Source organism: Ictalurus furcatus, chromosome 7 (assembly GCF_023375685.1).
Source record: "Ictalurus furcatus strain D&B chromosome 7, Billie_1.0, whole genome shotgun sequence".
In the NCBI taxonomy this organism is placed as follows: Eukaryota; Metazoa; Chordata; class Actinopteri; order Siluriformes; family Ictaluridae; genus Ictalurus; species Ictalurus furcatus.
In genome coordinates, this window is record NC_071261.1 from 1,542,753 (window position 1) to 1,558,659 (window position 15,907).

The 15,907-nt window shown below is 42.1% G+C and overlaps 1 pseudogene; it reads right to left on the reverse strand.

The window, feature by feature from the left end:
* The window catches only part of LOC128610630 (uncharacterized), a 41,763-nt pseudogene extending 29,829 nt beyond the window's left edge, over positions 1-11,934 (reverse strand).
* Between the last annotated feature and the right edge of the window lie 3,973 nt (positions 11,935-15,907).

Here is a 15,907-nt window from a genome sequence, read left to right on the forward strand (position 1 = left end):
AAGATAATTATGACTGCGAAGTAGTAGAACAGAATCTAGTCAGGGTAGGCTTATTAACAGAAAACAATTAAATAGATCTGAGTGTATGTACATATGCTAGAGTTCTGTTTATAAATGTACATGTGCAATGTAATTTTTTATTTATATATATGTGCAATATCTGTGATGTATATATGTGCAATATCTGAAATGATAATTAACTGTTGTCGAGAAGGATTGTCCATGATAGCTTTCAGCATTAGTCTCATCCTCTTCTCAGTCACTGCCTCCACACTGTCCAGTTCAATCCCCACCACAGAGCTGGCTTTCCTCACCAGATTGCTCAGTTTGTTGGCACCACAACTTGTGGTCAACAAGTCCCAATGCCACCTACTTCAGCACACCACAGCAAAGATGTTAACATTGGCTGCCACAGACTGGTAGAAGCCTTGTGCACACATTAAAGGACCTGAGCCTCCTCAGAAAGAACATCCTACTCCATCCTTTTCTATAGAGGGCCTCAGTGTTGTCATGACTAGTCCAGTGAAAGCAATGCTGTCAGCATATTAAAGGACTTCTTTAAGCTTTTATTTTGTTTTCTCAACCCCCCCTCCCATCATCTGGTAAAACCCTGCATCCTCCATCATTATAAAACTCTGCAGTACCAATTGGTCCTGAGTCACTGCACTACAACTCCACTACCACACACTAAAACAAATAAATAAATAAATAAAGTCTACAAATAAAACTATACATTAGTCTAAATACTCTTAAATAGTTACAGTGGTATTAATGATTGCTAAGGTTACATTTACTTAGTTAGTTTTCTCTCATCTAATCTAAACAAACTGATACTTATTTGCAAATACATTTTTGTTTATTTTTAAATATGAGTGTTAAGAAGTATTACTGTAATAATGCAGTTAAACAATTTTTTTGTTGTTGTAAATTTGATTGCATTGGAAACTTAAATTGGAAAAAGACTCTTAATTGTGGAGGGATGTACAGGAATGTTCTGTTCATGAATTTATGCTACTGTAACAGTTTTATTTCACCTGAAATGTGTGAGCTGGTCATCTATAGAGTGCTTAGGAACGAATGAAAGTATCTGCAATTGTTTCAGATTTATACACATATATGTCACTTTAATATCACAGTAGAGCTTGGTTAATACATAATAACATTGGCTGACATGCAGAATTCTGAGAAATCAGCAAAAAATATCAGGACTCAGGGATCCTGATCTCATGGTTTGAAGGGGTTTCAATTATAGACCTCTGCCTTTAGCATAACAAAACTGTGTCAGAGTTTTTGTACAGTGCAGATGGATTTCCTGTCACTGTGGGCCTCAGAGCACAGTAGTATAGTGCAGAGTCTGATACAGCAGCAGAGGAGATGAGCAGATCCACTTGTTTTTTATTATCATCATCATCAACTTCAGCAGACAGACGCGGTGGGATGGAAGCACTTTTAACTCCACTTGGAGTGATGTAAAGAAGGAACTCAGGTTTGGATTTTGGATATTGCCTGTACCAGTGCAGACTATCTACTCTACCACTGAAGTTTTTGTAGTTACAGGACAAAGTAACATCATCATCTTCATGTACAACTTTATGACTGAAAAGTGGCTTTATTGGATCTGCCATGGAGTCACCTGTCATACAGACGAGAACAAAATATTTAAACATTTTATACAATCAAGGCAAAGTTACATAACTCAAACTCACATTCTTATTTTTTAACAACACAGACTAATCACTCACTACAACTTACTATTACTTCTACAATTTCTGAATTTAACAAAAAGTCAACGTTAACTTACTTAGTGAAAGCCACAGGCACATCAGTATAACCATGAACATGATGAATGGTTTTGCCAAATGAAAATATTTTTCTGTACTCTTTTATGTGAACATCTTAAAGGTTCATGAAGCTCCACCCCACAGCATCACATGACATTTCCAATGTTGCGGACAGATTTTTGACTTGCTGCAGCTTCCTGGCATTACATTGGCTGAATGTAAAGTCAGGGTACTGCATAAGGCAAGAATCTGGGGAACCAGATTCTTCACAAAGGGAACCAGCCATTTTAATCAAAGTCAAAATGAAAGAAAATCAAAGTAGTTTTAATATTTTTCCTCCTCTTTCAGCTGCACCCATTCAGGAAAGCAACAGCGGATCACCCGTCTGCATATTTGATTCTGGCACGTTTTATGCTGGATGCAACCCTCCCCATTTTCTGGTCTTGGGACCGGCACTGAGAGTGCACTGGCTCACGCAACCTTCCAGTGTCTGAGTGAGAGTGCCACATGCTAACCACTAGTCCATCAGGAAACCAAAGTAGTTATTAAAAATTTATAATCGTAATCTATGAAATGGTCATCTAATAATTAAGGTTTTAATTACCAGGGGTATCAAACTCATTTTAATTAATGGGCCACCTTACAATTAATCCAATGTCAGTGGACCAAACCAAAGAATAATAATAATAATAAAAAACAAGTGTAATGAAATATGCAGCTCCTTAAACATAATTCATTTATCAGCTATATTCTGATTATACAAATGGATATATCACCAACAAAACCATAATGAAAAAAAAAAATCATTAGAAAAAAAAAATCCACATTTTGGTTCCAAAATATGTATAGAGTGTGTGTCTTCCACAATTTTTCACCTCCTTTAACTGTTTTTTTTTTTAACTGAAATGGATTTAACTGGGATTATATACAGTATCTTGAATCTACAAAAATAGCCAATAATATAAAAATTATTACCAGATAAAAACAAAAGCACACTGCATGCATATTCACCTCTGTTTCTGTGAAATCCCTAAATTGGTTCTTTTGGAAAAAAAACACAGTTACAGAGTGAAAAATATATATATATAATATATATATGTAAAATTCAGTAGTTCAATTTAATGCTTTGTTTTTTATTTATAAACAATTCATTTCTAAATTCAGTTGGTGTCAACATTAGCCAGTATCCCATTAGAGCTTAAAGTGTCACTTCTGCATCAGAAGTAGTGCTGTAAGAGGCTGTCTTCACCTTGTTGGAAAACACCATTTAAAATTCACTATAATTTGTGGGCATATAAATATGAAATTATTATTATTTTTTTTATAGCCAAGAAGACATTTTTACTTTAGCAACTATCACCTTAAAAACTTAAAACATGAGATTTCACTTTTTTAAAACATAGAATTCTTCCATGTTAATTTGCCTGTACCTGTCATGTCAATGTTTCCAGTCTTGTAGTGCATTTAATTTTACTCTTAGTTTTTTGTTGTATATAAAATATACATGAAATAAACACGAGGGAGACCTAGTATGAATAATATGTAATCTTATTGAGAATTCACTGGGCTGGTGGACTGTATGTACGGATGTTCACCTAAGACACAACACACAGATAAGCAATGCGAAGGGGGTTAACAATACATGTATTTGATTAAGTGCGGCAGGTCTCAGAGCGTAGGTGGAGTACGTCTGCACACAGGCAGAAGGTCAACTAAGAGACACACACACACACACAGAGGCCTGGTGTGTATGCAGAAAACAAATTAATCTGTTTCATATTCTGTTTCATGAAAAACTATTATAGGGTAATGTACATGCAAGCACCATAAAAAAAAGAAATGTAGAACAAACATAAAATTTACTCATAATGTAGTAGAGATGGTGTGTTGGAAAGTGTCCTTTCTCGATGAAAATCCAGTCAGGAAGCGACACAGACAAGGTCAAGTTATTTTTAAAGAGTGAAACAAGACAAAATATATTTTGGAGCCGGAACTGCACCTGCATGATAAGGGTCGCTCAACAGTGCCAACTGATGTACGTAATGGTGTTCTGGAACAGCTAACTCTAAACATACTGATGTCTGGGTCATCCTGACCCTAAGAAAACTGTATAAATAGAAGAGCTTCAGCTCTGGTCTTTTGGATCATCCTTGGGACGTCTCAACTGTGTGATCTCATGCAACAATAAACTTGTTCCCTTGCCTCTCCTCACTCATGGGCCCGGTGTCTTACTTTCGTCCTTCAACTGGTTAATGTATGTGAGTATCTGTTTCTCTGTTAAATATTAATTGTCTTTGGGTAATAGGCAAATTTTGATACAACATTTTTTAAGAAAAATAAATAATACACCTATTTAATTAACAGCAAACTTTAAAAAATAATGAATTCCACTGCAACAGCTGTTGACCATTTTCCTTCCCTTCTGAGGGCCAAAGATTTACTTGGGTCACAATTTGAATTACAATTGTACAGGCTTATGGTTACTGAGCAGGTGAAGGAGAACAGGAAGCAAACATGTCAATGTACTGAAAGGGAGCCACACACAAAGCAATCAAGCATAAACTTACTCTATAACAAGATATTATATCAAATCTGACAGCTATTACATTGCCAGTCATTAAAAATACTGTACATGCATTTAACATTTAAATACAGTCCCCTCTGAAACTATTGGAATGGCAAGGCCAATTAATTTGTTTGTGCTATACATCAAAGACATTTGGGTTTGAGATCAATAGATGCACTGTTAGCCCAGATTTAATATCTAATTAACAATTTAATTACAACATACTTAAATTATTCAAGTTTGAGTGCATTACAATAAAAATGTAAGTAGATTCTACTAATTTGTAGAAATATTTCAGTGTGTGAATAACTTTAAGTTAAATGGATTAAAATTATTTTTTGTCCTGGCCACGCCTCCCCACTGGTTAGCTGTTGCAGAGTCAGGGGAAGCCATTTTCTCGTGGTTGCAAGTGAATTCGAGGAGCTGTTGATGAGCAGTTAGAAAGTATGTTTTAGCCAGTTTTTATTGTTTCTATTTTCCATTGAGAGGCCGTTTGTGAGTAATAAAAATATAGTTTGAAACAATTTTGGATGTTTTCTCCCGCTTGAACTTGAACCAGACGAGTTCAGGGAACATTTTTTCATCTGTTCATTTTTATTGGGTATTTTCCACATCGAGGTGCTGTTTGTGAGTAGTAAACCCTCCAATGTTTACCAACATTTACTAGACTGTGGACTAGCTTTGACTCTCTGAACAGTGATAATCGTTGTTCAAAACTCACTTCTCCAGTTGACATAACGTTGAAAAGTGCCAATTCTGCATTTGTCTCCTCTTCTGGAAATCCATAGTGATGACAAATAAATGTCAGGTCCCCTTCAGTATCTGTATTAGAGCTGAGGATGTGATTAAGTGCAGTCAAAGTGTAATTTTCCTGAAATCGCTCACAGATCTCTTTAATAGTATTATTCAGTACTCTGAAAAGCAATTCCTTGTAATAGTCCTGAGCTGAGGCCGAATTCAGTCCAGGCACCGTTGCTTTGGTTGTTCTCCTCCATGCATGTTGCGGGCCGCAGAAGTTGTTCTTATCGCACAACTCGACTGTGAACTCCCAAAGCTGCTGAGAGTGATGATCAGTTCTCATTGCTAAAAGAGCAGAGATTGCGGAAGATGCTAGGCTTTTTACAATGGTATAATGTAAGGTGGATGACTGTAACGCTTTGGACAGTACACTGCACTGTATGAGAATTCATCGCATCAAAATGCAAGGGAGCAAAAAGTGAAAATGGGTCACAGATGTCAGCAGACTACTTGCCTTTCCTCTGACTCGCACATCGTTTTCAGAAGTTTCGCTAAACTTGCCAACGAAAGTCTCAAAGTTATCAAGTATGGCCTTGAGAGCCTCTGCATGGCAGCTCCAGCTTGTGTTGCTCAGAGATTTCAATGTAGTAGATTTACCTGAAAAGTCACTGCTCCATTCTCGCAAAGACTCAAAAACAGCATGCCGTTCATTTTTAACCCAGCAGAAACGTGCACGCTGCTTTTCTGATCTTCATTTTTCAGTGGCTTTTTTCCAGTTGGTAAATCCAGTCACATGAAATGTGTCTGTCTTAGACTCATTGCCACCAAATGCGCGACACGTGAAACAAAAAGCCCAATCAATGGTGGGACTATATTCAAGCCATTCATAAATCCCATACTATTCTTTATGGAACTTTCTCCCGTCAGTCACTGGAAATGAAATTACTGGTTGATTACGGCCAAATCTCAATAAAGTAACTGCTCTTATTTTGTTCTACTGCCCACTATCAACGCGGAGATGTACATATACATACGTATTAAACAATTTTCAAATCTGAAACTCCATGACTACAATAAATTGATGGTAATATGGGAGGGGGGGCCCACTCTTACCCCCCCCCCCCCCCCCCATGTCGCCCATGTGTAATTCCAGCTACAATACCAAAAAGAGAAACTTTGTAATGTTGCACTTTTTGAATAACATGTTTACAGACAAGTTTCCTAACATTGTTCAGAAGACCAGATCTTTAGGAAGTAAAATCTGGCAAATAATTTTACTGAATTTTCTTGACTGTGTGTATTGTATTTTCAAATGAAAATATTTCAGTTTAAATATTTTTTTAATTATTCTTTTTTCTTCTGGTATTTGCTTGCTTTTTTTATTTTTATTCTTTAAATGTAATTTAATGAATTTAAAGTTTACTTAATTTAACTTAAGGAACTGAGTTGAGTAATTGGACAGAGCAATTGATATCACAAATGATTTTGAGTTAAATCAACTTGGAATTTAGTGCATTGAACTTTAATGTTCTAATTAATAGTACAAAAGATTTTAAGTTTGATTAACTTAGCATTTAGTGTATTAAACTTGGACGGGATGGAATTTTTAAGTTAAGTTCACTTATGCTATCGAGTAAACATTACTTAAATTTTTAAGTAAAATCAACTTATCCGGGTTTCCAGTGTGGATATGTTTATCCAGGCTTTTACTGCAGCCTCTTTCAGTTGTTGCTTGTTTCAGGGAGTTTCACCCTCCAGTCTCTTCTTCAGAAGGTGAAATGCACGCTCAACTGGATTAGAGTCTGGTGATTGACTTGGCCAGTGAAAACCTTCCATTTTTCCAAAGCGATAAAGTCCTTTGTTGCGTTGCATGTGTTTTGGATCATTGTCTTGCTGCATGATTCCTCCCAATTAATTTGGAATGCATTTCTGTTTAAATTGTCTAGCAATTTACAGATTGCACTATAGAGGTTGTTGATGATGTCACTAACTGTTGTATTTGGGTTTTTATTCACAGATCTCACAATGTTTCTGCCATCAGCTGTTATTGTTTTTATTGGCTGACCCATTGGGTGTCTGTTACTCAGTACACCAGAGTTGTTTTTTTTTCTCAGGACATTCCAAATTGTTGTATTGGCTATGCCCAATGTTCGTGCATTGCCTCTGATTGATTTTCCTGTTTTCTCAGCTTCAAAATGGCTTGCTTTTCTCCCATAGACAGTCCTCTGTTCTTCAGGGTGGCACATCCTTTTTTTTTTTAAACAAAAAATGCAGTCTTCACAGGTGAAATTGAAGGGTACATCCAAGAGTAGGTGTTCAGAACTTTTTCTTGTCTAAACAAGCAAGCTAAAATGACAAATTTGGGTAACAAGAAACACCTGTCAGTTACATGTTCCAATATTTTTTCTTACTTAAAAATTGGGTGGTCTAATACAAAATTTGCTACATTCTATGTCATTTAACACCTACATATAAATACCAGGAAATAAAGCTAAAATTCTAATGTCTCTCTCATATTAATCTTTTTTCTCAAACTCAAATGTCTTTAGTCTACAGAAAAAAACCCCATAAAAAAAATGAATTGGCCTTGCCGTTCCAATAGTTTCAGAGGGGACTGTATACTGGACCTCCTCAAGGTTCAGAAGGACTTCGCTTGCACAGCTGAAGCGTGAATTTTGTCATTTAGCTTTGGAAACTTTATGTACTATGTGAAAGTTTTGCTACTTGTACAGTACATTTCCCTAGATTTGTAGTATGATATATGTATGTATGTATGTATGTGTGTGTGTGTCAGAGAACAGTACAAGTAGTGCTACCATACAAGATACATTAATTGAGTTCCAGAAGAAGCAAAGTGCGCAGAGTAGAGGTGTAAGTTTAAAGTAAGATTTTATTTATTTATTTATTTATTTTATGGGTTGGTTAGGTGTTCATGGAAGAGGTGGGTCTTTAGCTGTTTCTTAAAGATGGTGACAGATTCTGAGGTTGGAAGTTCATTCCACCACTGAGGAACAGCTAGTTTGAATGTTCTTGAAAGGGACCTTGAGCCACGCTGAGTAGGTACTATTAAGCGTAGGTCGTTGATTGATAGCATCGATCGCAGATTGCGTGAGGGAACGTAAGCCTTCAAGAGAGAGTTGAGGTAGGAGGGTGCTGATCCAGACAAGGTCTTGTAGGTGAGCATCAAGGCCTTGAATTTGATGCGAGCAGCTACAGGAAGCCAGTGGAAGGAGATGAAGAGGGGTGTGACATGGTTTCTCTTGGGCTGGTTGAAGAAGAGGCATGCTGTTGCATTCTGAATCATCTGAAGGGGTTTGATGGAGCTGGCTGGGAGGCTCGAGAGTAGTGAGTTGCAGTAGTCCAGTTTTAAGATAACAAGAGCCTTGTTCTGTGAGGTAGGGTCTGATTCTCTTGATATTGTACAGGATGAACCTACAGGAGCGTGCAGTTGTTGTGGTCTGTAAAAGTCAAGCTGTCATCAAGAATCACCCCAAGGTTCCTGGCCGTCCTGGTTGGCTAGAGTGTGGTTGAGCCGAGCTGTACAGTGAGGTTGTGGTTGATTGAGGGACAGACTGGGATGACAAGAAGCTCAGATTTTGCCAGGTTGAGCTTAAGGTGGTGTTCCCTCATCCAGACCGAGATGTCCGACAGGCAAGCAGAGATTCGTACAGAGATGGATGGTACGTCAGGATGGAAGGACAAATGGAGCTGGGTGTCATCAGCATAGCAATGATATGAGAAGCCATGAGACTCAATCACCTGCCCCAGAGATGTAATGTGGATAGAAAAGAGCAGTGGACCCAGAACTGACCCCTGTGGAACACCAGTTGTGAGTTGCTTAGTTTCATAAATACCTCCCCTCCACAATACCTTGAAGGATCTGTCTGAGAGATATGATTCCTCCCAGCGCAGAACCGTTCCAGTGATGCCCAGGCTGGAGAGAGTTGACAGGAGGATCTGATGGTTCACAGTGTTGAAAGCAGCAGAGAGATTGAGTAGGATGAGGACAGATGATCTAGAGGTTGCTCTTGCTAGTTGTAAGGCTACAGGGATGGAAAGCAGAGCAGTTTCCACGAAGTGATTGCTCTAGAAACCAGATTGCTTGGTGTCCAGGAGGTTGTTCTGTGTGAGAAAATTGGAGAGTTGATTAAAAACAGCTCTTTCAAGTGTTTTGGAAAGAAAAGGGAGGAGGGAAACAGGTCTTTAGTTGTCAACTACAGCAGGGTTAAGTGATGTTTTTTTAAGCAGTGGGGTAACCCAGGTCTGCTTAAATGAGGTTGGGTATATGCCAGTAGAGAGGGATATGTTAAAGATGTGTGTGAGTGCAGGTAATAGCGTGGGAGAGATGGACTGAAGACGGTGAGAAAGGATAGGGTCAAGAGGACAGGTTGTGGGACAGCTAGAGAGGAGGAGTTTTGAGAGATCAGTCTCTGAGAGAGGAGTGAAGGAGGCCAGTTTGGAGTTACATGGAGGAGGAGCCGGTCTATGCAGGTCTGGGGTTGAGAACTGGTTCCTGATTGATGTAACCTTTTGGAAAAGAAAGTGGCAAAGTCATCTGCAGTGAGAGAGGAAGGGAAGGGGAGGAGGGGGACAAAGAAGAGAAGAAAAGGTTTTGTAGAGAGTGCGGGTGTTGGGAGAACTGCCAATCTGCTCTTGGTAGTATGTGGCTTTAGCAGTGGAGATGCTATTGGAGAAAGAGGAGAGAAGTGTCTGGTAATTGGTTAGGTCAGTCGGATTGTTAGATTTACGTCATTTCCTTTCAGATGCTCTTACTTTGGCCCGGTTGTTACGCAGAGCTTCTGAGAGCCAAGGGCTAGAGGGTGACGTGCAAACAGGTCTTGTGGTTAGGGGACAGATTCTGTCAAGAGCAGATGTTAGAGTGGAACATAGCATGTCAGTTGCGATGTTTAAGTCCTGTGAGGAGAGGTGGCTATCAGACAGAAGTAAGGTTGTAACAATGGAGGAGAAGTGTGAGGAGGAAAGAGAGCGAAGATGAAAAGAGATAGAGGGTGGAGACAGTGAAGGTGGTGAGGGGAGAGAAATAAAGAACTGGATAAAGAAATGGTCAGAGGTGTGGAGAGGAGTAATTTTTAGGAGTAATTAAGATTGTGTGTGGTGCAGTTACAAGTGAGGATGAGTTCGAGCTGTTTGCCGGCTTTGTGGGTTGCTGGTGTGGTGAACTGCTTGAGGTCAATTGTGGGAAGGAGAACAAGAAAGTCAGCTGCATGTGACTTGTCTAGATGAATGTTGAAGCCAACAAGGACCACAAAAGGAGTTTCATCATCCGGGTTAGGGGAAAATAGCGTTTCAAATTCATCACTGAACTTCCCCAGTTGACCTGGAGGACGGTAAACAACAAGAAAGTGCATTTTGGCAGAGTCAGTGACTGTAACAGCATGAAATTCAAAGGAAGTGTATGAACAAGAGGGAGAAAGACAGGTAAATTTCCATGTTTTTGAGAGAAGCAAACCTGTACCACCCCCTCATCTGTTGGGACGTGAGGTATGGGAGAAGTTGTAGTTGGAGGCTAGGGCAGCGAGTGTGGCAGTGTTCTCAGTATGGATCCAGGTCTCAGTCAGAGCCAGCACACTGAAGTTGGAGTATGTTGCAAAGGCAGGAATGAAATCTGCCTTGTTGAAGGCAGACTGGCAGTTCCAAAGTCCGATAGAGAACGAGAGGGAACCTGCAGAGCCCACATTCAGAGAGCATGGGTTGTCCAAGTTGCATACTTTTCTGGGAGTGTGCCGTGGTCTGTGCCTGTGGCAAATAACAGGGATAAACTGATAACACATGTTAGTGTGTAAACAGGTAAACAGCAAGAGGAATAATGGGAGAAAAAATTATACTTAGCAGCGTAAGTGGTGTCTTGTCGGTGTTCTTGCTTGATGGACTTGCGCAGGTAGACTCGCAGGTCTTTACACAAGCTCAGTCTTCACACGACAAGGGCTGACGCTTCCACCTCAGCGCTTCTTAATTCTTAAATACTGTGGTGCATCCCAGCTGAGCACCCCTCTTTAATTAGTAAAACAAAGAGTACAGAGTCACGTGAACGAGCGACTCCCGGCCAAAACTGAATATGGATACCGGAATTAGCTTTAATCTAGCAACGTGTAAACAGCTTGTAGCAACTAGGAAGTGCAGTTACAGCTTCTATCTGACAATCGGTGCTAAAACTAGTTTCAACTAAAAAAATCCGGAAAGAAACACCTACCAGTTACTGTTCGCCTGAGTGACTAATCGCTTTTTAACTTCCTGACATAACATGAGGAAGAAACCTTGAGAAGAATCTGACTCAAAAGGGATCTCATTCTCTTCTGGCTAACACCCAATAGTGAGATTCTAAATCACTCTTCTACAGTCAAGCATTGTTGTGTGTTAGAAAGATTTTTAGTTTTACAACTATAATATCCAGGTGAATTTATTCACTCTATAATGAGTGGAAATAAAAAGTCTACATATCCCTAAAATGGCAGGTTTTTGTGATGTAAAAAAAATTTAACAAAAAATGAAATGAAGTCCAATCATGTCAGAACACAGCAAAAGAACACCATGGTGGTGGCAGCATCATACTTTGGGGCTGTTTTTCTTGCGCTGGAACTGGGGCATAATCAGGGTGGAGGGAATAATTAACAGCGTGAAATACCAGCAAATTTTGACACCAAACTATAAGGCTTCTGCAAAAACTTCTGGGTTACACATGTAACCCTGTACCCTGACAAGGGAACGAGATGTTACGTTTAGCATAACACTATGGGGGGAGCACCCTCGGCATCTGACGCTTGTGTAACATCATGCCTATTTATAGGCCTGCCGTGATCAGGTGACGTGGCATTTAAGTGCGTCGCATGATATATATATATATATATATATATATATATATGGCACCTGTGAACCGTGCCGTCAGCCTCTATTATCTGAAGTGAAGATGCAATTAACAGGCCTGCCCTGGTATGACAAAGCTACGCAATGTCTCGTTCCCTTCTCAGGGAACAGGGTTACATGCATAGCCCAAACGTTCCCTTTCAAAGGGAACGCCACATTATGGGAACGCTATGGGAACGAGAATACCCACTCCGTCATACCGAGGGTTGATCCTGTTCAAAAAGACCCAAGCCCAAGCGTCACTGCAAGACACTCGAGCCTGGGGCGGAATGAATATCCAGGCTGTAATAACGAATGAATGTGTGTGGCGTAGACCAACCTGCAGCAGCACACATGTCCTGTAAGGATAAGCCATTGGACAAAGCCTTTGAGGAAGCGACCCCTCTAGTGAAATGAGTACTTATGCCCAGAGGCGTAGCGAGACCACGCACCTCATAAGTGATAGAGATTGCTTCCACTATCTAATTAGAGATACGCTGCATCGACACGGCATCACCTCTACTGTCACTGCCGAAGCAGACCAGCAGCTGCACTGACTTACGCCACTGGCTGGAGTGGTGGACGTAAGTACAGAGAGCTGGACACAGCAGGTGCATTCTCTCTTGCTCCAGTGTGAGGAACAGAGGAGGGCAGAAAGCCTGCAACACCACAGGCTGGGCAGCAGATCCAGGCACTTTAGGAATATAATAAGGCCTTGGCAAATCCAGGGGTAAAGTCAAGGCAGGAAGGGGCAACAGAGACAGTTTGTAGATCTCCTACTTGCTTGAGTGATGTCAGGGCCAGCAGAAGAGCTACCTTTAGAGTGAGAAGCTTCTCAGAGGCTGACTCTAAGGGCTCAAATGAGGCCCCTGACAGACCTTCCAGGACCACAGTAAGGTCCCAGGAAGGTATGCGCAGCCTGCAAATTGGCCTCACCCGCCTGACAACACGCATAAACCTCAAAGTTAGAGAATGTTGCCCACGGACGCTCCATCAACAAGGGCATGGCTGGCCAAATTGCCGGCAACATAAACCCTGATTGTAGAAGGAGCACACCCCACTGAGAAACATCCTTTTAAGAACTCCAGGACTGTAGCTATTGCACAGTTCACTGGGTCTTGCTGACGCTCCTCACACCACAAATCAAAAAGTTACCACTTGAGCCCATACAATTTCCTCATGGATAGTGTTCTAACATTCAACGTGGTGTCTACAACCTTAGTTGTGAGACCAGAATCTATGAACTAGTGCCCCTCAGGGGCCAGACAAACAGTTTCCATAGTTCCGGCTGAGGGTGATAAATCAGCCCTCCGGCTTGAGACAGTAGATCCCTGTGGATGGGAATCTCCCAAGGAGTACTGTCTAGCAGGGATATTATCTCTGAGAACCATATTCGAGCTGGCCAATAAGGTGCAGCTAAGCAGACATAGACAGTTTTGGCGAACTCTCGCTAGAACTTGTGGGAGCAGAGAGATCGGGGGAAAAGTATATAGATGCGACCTCAGCCACATGTGCACCATGGCGTCCAACCCTAATGGTGCGGGAGGAGTGAAGGCGAACCACAGTGGGCAGTGTTTTGTCTCCACTGAGGTGAACACATACACTTCCGCTTGGCCGAACCAATGCCATATGGACTCCACCACTTGTGGATGGAGCCTCCAACCCCCGGGCCTCAGCCCCTGCTGCGACAGGATGTCTGCCCCCACATTTTGGCTGCCCGGAATGTAGATTGCACTCACTGACAAGAACCTTCCCTCTGCCCAGAGAAGAATTAGTTGCGCCTGCCTGAACAGGGGGCGTGAACGTAACCCTCCTTTGTGGTTGATATGAGACCACCGCTGTGTTGTATTTCACTAACACATGGTGACCTCTTAATTGAGGAAGTAAGAACTTCATTGCTGGAAAATGGCCCGCATCTCTAGGCGATTTATATGCCATTCCAGATGAGGGCCGCTCCAAAGACCGTGAGCTGGACAGCGTTTAAAACCGCACCCCAGCCTGTGAGGGAGGCGTCTGTCATTAACGTCTTGTGATAAGTAAATGCCACTAGAGTGTGACCCGAGGCTAGAAACTGGGGACACCTCCAAATATTCAGAGCATGTAGGCATCGCCGTGGGACATTCCCCAACTTTTCAGTCACCATTGAAATGGTCTCATGTGCAATAGGCCCAACCTTATGACGTTGGCTGCTGCTACCATAAGGCCCAATAGTCTCTCGTAAGGACTGGGGGGGATGCCCAGATCCAGCTTTATCTTGCTCAACACTGATAGGATCGACCCTATGCGTGTTGGGGATAGAAACACCCTCATCATAGTAGAATCCCATATAATCCCTAGAAAAGTTGTCCTCTGCACTGGAGAAAGCATACTTTTCTTGAGGTTCAACCTGAGCCCCAAGCTCCTCATGTGAGTGAGAACAACATCTTGAAGCGCCAGTTCCCTGGATTGTGCTAGAATTAACCAGTCATCCAGGTAGTTTAGTACACAGATGCCCATGAGTCACAAGGGAGCCAGAGCAGCATCCATGCACTTTGTGAAGGTGCAAGGGATAAATCTAGCCCGAAGGGAAGAAACCAATAATGGTATGCGTTGTTTCCAAACGCAAACCTCAGGAACTTCCTGTGACTGGGCGATATTCCTATGTGGAAATATGCATCTTTTAGAAGTATGCGTCTTTAGTCTTTAAGAAGCGTCAGCATCTTGAACCTGTATGCTGTCACTTAATTATTCATGAGAGCACGTGGTGTGTGTTGAAGGAAAGAGCCTTTGCCTTTTTATTTGTGAAAAGCTTATTAGCCTATTAGCTGGTTGGTCGTGACATCGGTTTCAGGCATGAGGAGAACTTGGTTGGTTGTGTAAACAGACTCTGGGATGAGCATAACTTGGTTGGTCGTGACGTCCGCCTCTGGCATGAGCAGAACCTGGTTGGTCGTGACGTCGATTTCAGGCATGAGGAGAACTTGGCTGGTCGTGACGTCAGTTTCAGGCATGGGGTGAACTTGTCTGGTCGTGTCAACAGACTCTGGCATGAACATAACTTGGTTGGTTGTGATGTCGGCTTGATGTGTGAGCACCACCTGGTTGGTCGTTACATCGGTTTCAGGCGTGAGCAGAACCTGGTTGGTTGTGAAGTCAGTTTCAGGCATGAGGAGAACTTGGTTGGTCATGTCAACAAACACTGCCATGGGCATAACTTGGTTGAACGTGATGTCGGTTTCAGGCATGAGCAACTCTTGTTTGGTCGTGACGTCGGATTCAGACGTGAGCAGAACCTGGTTGGTCGTGACGTCAGCTTCAGGCGTGAGCAGAATCTGGTTGGTCGTGATGCCGGGTTCAGGCGTGAATAGAACCTGGATGGTTGTGATGTCGGCTTCAGGCATGACCAGTACCTGGTTGGTCGTGACGTCGGTTTCATGTATGAGGAGAACCTGGTTGGTCGTGACGTCAGTTACAGATTGGAATTTGGCATGCGAGTTCGCTTCGTTGACCTCAGACAGGAACGTGTCTTGGGAGGCCGTCTCTTCGATCTCGGACAGGAACATGGCTTGTGAGGACGTCTCTTTGACCTCGGACAGGAACATGGCTTGGGAGGCCGTCTCTTCGACCTCGGACAGGAATTTAGCTTGAGAGGTCACCTCTTCGACCTCGGACAGGAACTTGGCTTGAGAGGTCGTCTCTTCGACCTCAAACAAGAACTTGGCCTCGTGGGTCTTAGGTTGGAGCTCTGGGGAGGAGGTCACCATGTTGACCTCTGGCTGGAGCTCGGCAGGTGAGACCACTTCGTGGGTCTCAGGTTGGGGTTCTGGGGAGGAGGTCACTACATTGACCTCTGGCTGGAGCTCGGCAGGTGAGACCCCCTTGTGGGTCTCAGGTTGGAGCTCTGCTCTTGATTTCTTGTGGTGTGCTTGGAGGGCATGCGAGCTGCCCATGAAACATTCCTGAGAGCACAAATGTGATCCGG